This window comes from Halyomorpha halys, unplaced genomic scaffold, assembly GCF_000696795.3.
Source record: "Halyomorpha halys isolate HHAL.00 unplaced genomic scaffold, Hhal_1.1 Scaffold356.1, whole genome shotgun sequence".
In the NCBI taxonomy this organism is placed as follows: domain Eukaryota; kingdom Metazoa; phylum Arthropoda; class Insecta; order Hemiptera; family Pentatomidae; genus Halyomorpha; species Halyomorpha halys.
The window spans coordinates 320593-325086 of record NW_027111799.1 but is presented as its reverse complement, the minus strand read 5'-3'; the positions used below and the strand labels follow the sequence as shown (position 1 = coordinate 325086).

Sequence of the window (4494 nt, the reverse complement as noted above, 5' to 3'; positions counted from 1 at the left end):
TGTCGTGCTTGTCATACGATGGACTGATCCTCAAGACTCACCAAAACAAATATATATAGTATTTTATAAAGTATTTGGAGAAACCAAACAGATAAGAATTAAAAGAAAACTGTTTGGAAAAAATTAAATAATAAAAATTTTGATGAAATAAAAGTAGAAATTAAGTGTAATTGAAATTCTTATAAAATATAAACTAATAGTTATTTTCAGTCCCTGGTTAAAGTATGTAGTAATACATAGTTTTTAATTATTTACATATACCAAATATTTAAATTAAGTTAGATAGTGAATTTAAACAGATAAGACATATTGTTCTAGGGTTATATAAGTAAAAGTAAAGGTCACAACAGCAAGAATTCAACTAAGATTAATGACGATTTTGTCAGCATAAATGTGTTTTATAATTATACATATTATATATTGAATTTAAATAAATGGTGGACATAAATATATAAACACTCTTTGTTCAAGTTTTTGAGTAAATGAGACCTAAGAAGTTTATACTAGGTGAACTTTGATTTAGTAAACTCAAAATTTGATATTTCTTTAAGCGACCACATTTTATACAATGAAGGGTACTATCATTTAGAGTTTTCTGTTTAGTAAAAAGGAAAATCTTCAGTAATGTATAAAATCCTTATAAAAACACCACAATAAACTTTAAGAAACTAGTTATGATTGACTTGTTTTTGTCTAAACTTTAACTATTTTTGTTTTACCATCGCATTTAATGTGAAAGCTCTTTCTGTGGTTGTAAAGTAGTCCAAAAGTGTGGCAAACTGTACTATTTAAAATATTTATTTTTATTCCAGCTAAATTAAAACCTTGAGATTTAATACTGAATTAATAAACATAATGTCACATCCTTAATTTATTAATGGAAAAATTTAAATCATGAATTAATAGAATACAGTAATGCAATATAACAAATAATTTCATTGACCAAATCTTCATAAATTAAATATATTCTTCCAAAATTATTTGTTTAATCAATGGAAATTTCAACTAAATCAAATAGTTAAAAAAAAAAAAATTAGCATATCTAAATGCAAAAGTTGAATGACATTTTATTTTTATCAGTAGTGTAAAAAGGTTTTGCGTACCACTCTGTAAAAACAAACAAGTAGCAACAATGTTTAAGATAACAAATTATATTAATAGATTTACTTTTTTCACAATTAGTGTTACTAAAACTTCTAATAATTTTTGCATAATTATAAAAATTAAATAATTATTTACATAAAAATATGTATACATATTAAAAATATTAATTTTACAATATTCTATATACATGTCAAAATACCTCATTTATTTATAAACAAATTATCAGAGACAGAAACATATGAAATAACGTAGAGGATTAAAGGTTTAAGTTTTTTTTTACAAACTTGCTTTGTAAATATTGAAAAAATAGATTTCAAAAATACAAAGAATCAATGTTTGGAGAGATCTGATATACAGTGCATCTTAGTAATCCGAGAAAAAAAAAATTAAGATGAAAATAATTTAATTTTAGAAAATTAACTTTATTATTATTTATGTTATTAATTATATATAATTATTTATAACTAAATTTTATAGTGTTTTTAATAACAAAATAAAACAGAATGGTGCAACTTAATTAGTAAATTTTAAAATGTTTATCGTTATTGGTTTTGTTTTGACTGTCTTAAATTGATTTGGTCATAATAAAAAGAAGGTTAAGTTTATTTGGATATTATTAGTTGTTAATAATTTGTTGAAAATAAAAATATATAAGAAGAAAATAATCATACATAAAAATAAATGAAGGAATGGTGGATAGAAAGTTCTCATTACAAGAAAAACAGGCACAAAGAATTATTTTACAAAATCTTCTTCGCTCGTGTACACACTCATTTTATGCTTATTTCCCGAGAATGTCTTATGTAATTTTATAAAAATAGGATGTTAGTAAAGCATGAATATTCCGTGTCTCATCTTCATCACTTTATTCCATAGCAACAAGAAAACAACGAACCATGGTATTAAATCTCTAGATCAAGCTGTCTACTGAAATCCAAAGGGATATTTTTATAATAAAAGCTTTATTTACAGGGATAAAAAAAATCATTGTGGTTAGATTTGAAATTAATTGTCACTTAGATGTGACACTTGTTACTTAAATGTGAGTCTGTATCATATTTATACTCATTTACCCATGAGAATAAATTAGTAAAATATACCTCTTCAAATAACAATTAAGCTTATTATGACCTTTCATAAGCAACCACTGGACAAGCCCCAAGGAAATAACTTTCAAGGTCGATATCAAGAATTTCAAGATTTCATTTGAAGGTATTTTACTAGTTTGGGGTTCACTTATTTTCTCAAAAAAACATTTTATAATGAAACTTTTGTTTAAAACTAAATTTAGGAAAAATAGCTGAAATCTTAATGACTTATTAAATTAAAGTCTTGTAATAAATGGAAAAATGGCATTATTTAATACTATGTAATGTTCTTCACTGTTTAGGTTCCGGTATTTACATCCTCCAGTGATAATGAAATATGGAGAAACTTTTGAAGGACCAGTTCACTTTTAAATACAAACTTTATTAAGTAATGATCGGAAGGTAAATTATGCAATGGTTTTAACTACATGGAATTGATCTAAACTAACTACATTTCCAAAAATGAAACTTGAAAAAATGTTTGTAAAGAACATTAGTAAACTATAAATAATTATAACTGAACACTTATCCCATTCATCATTTTCTTTTTTTAAGAAAATACAGAGATCTTATAAGCATACAACAATTGAGGAATGTTTTAACTTAAGTAGATTATATAAAGAAATAATTTTTACTCAAATCATCTCAGTATCTACTGAAGAGTATAATAGTGTTTTATAACTAAAACGGAACTATACTTCATTAAAATATAACCAGAGAGGTTAAACCGACTCAGCTGAACAGAATGAAAGAAATAAACTATATATGTTAGGTATAAAAAGAAAAAATATCTTTAATATAAATTGTGTAAATTTCAAGAAAAAATTCTTTTCTAAAAGCAACGTTGAATAGCTCTGAAATAATGAGTAAACAATACTACTGGTCCTCAAAAAGTTTTGTATTGTTCAACCCAATATTTCCAGATTAAATTAGTTTGAAATACAATTCTGGATAAGAAAAAATGTAAGATAAATTACATTGAAACAATAATTATCATATAATTCTTATTAGGATTCATAACAACATTTGTTACAAAAAATCAATAATTAAAATACATTTGGCAATTTTAACTCTAAGGACACATTTTTATCCATGACATCCCACATTAGATTTTAACCAGAACTTATTATAATTATTACAGATCAAAGTTATAAATATAATAAAGAAAAGATAGTAAAATTAAAATCAATTCTTACTTTTCAGAAGGCTCTCTCAGAGGCGCAGGTATAAAAGAAAGATAAAACAAGGAAGGCACTCCTCTAGTCAATGCTAACCAGTTGTAGAGGTCTACTCCAAAGAGGTTTTAGCAGTTATTGGATTCAAAGATTAAATCAATAGGTGTAGTTCATATTATATTGTAAACCCTGATATTTTTTAATATTAACAAAAAGTATACTGCCGAATAATTTAAGAGTTATGCTAGTCTTCTTTTTTTTTCAGGTCTCAGTATGTCGTATCATTTTTGATGACATATTCGTTTCCTTGAGGTGCATGTAGTACTTTATTTTGCTACTAAGATATCTCCTTTCCTGCCAACTCCTAGTGCTTACAGTCCAAGAGGAATTACATCTTCTGGCCGAACACTCCACAAACATCGTCACATAAAAACATGTTGATCATTATTTCACACTTGGTAATATCTAGGCTATACCCTGGCATGTAAAATACACAGGATTATTCAGCTAATGCAGGCAGTAACTCATAATGCCAAGACTCTACCATCAGCCAGCGAGGTCTGACGGGTCCCATCATCATTTTTCACACCGAGTGTACTTTCACTCCAAAGGTCTTCTTCAGCTAACTCCTTGTTATGGTCAAGAAATATAGTCATTTTCGTTCCTCCATATCATTCTCTCTCCGGGACTTCCTTATTCCTTTGTTCGCAGCTCATCCCAAAGGCCTCTATCATTCTCTGACGCATCTTAAATGTCGGAGTGCATTTTATCGCTTGCCTGGTATGGTTTCATCAACTAACCAAGATTTATGTTGAAATTTTTTCAATTCTGGGTTGCCATTAAACAAGAGTATTGCACTCTGATCGGTCCCTTTGGTTTTCAGGAAAGCGTCAAATTCGTAGTCCCCACTAACTTGACTCTAACTCCAGTACTGAGAACTTCCTCAATAGATGGAACGCCTTCGCATACAAGTTTTGGGGGCCAGCATTCTCTATAACAAATGATTGTACATTAGCAGATGTACATTCTTCAAGTAGATACTCTTAAATATCGCAGCACAGACTTGTTTTGTGCTCTTTTCAACCTTATCACTTTAATTGTTTTCCTTTTCAGCGCCAGAATGAAAT

General features: G+C 27.4%; 2 long non-coding RNA genes across 2 annotated transcripts in view; one reads left to right on the top strand and one right to left on the bottom strand.

The window, feature by feature from the left end:
• LOC136796326 (uncharacterized) overlaps positions 1-2588 on the top strand; it is a 32436-nt gene extending 29848 nt beyond the window's left edge. The window contains exon 3 of the long non-coding RNA XR_010844029.1: positions 2495-2588. This is a non-coding gene — a long non-coding RNA (uncharacterized lncRNA). The remainder of the gene's footprint in view (positions 1-2494) is intronic.
• LOC106681668 (uncharacterized) overlaps positions 1-3490 on the bottom strand; it is a 15690-nt gene extending 12200 nt beyond the window's left edge. Inside the window, exon 1 of the long non-coding RNA XR_001343284.3 lies at positions 3389-3490. This is a non-coding gene — a long non-coding RNA (uncharacterized lncRNA). The remainder of the gene's footprint in view (positions 1-3388) is intronic.
• Positions 3491-4494: the final 1004 nt, after the last annotated feature.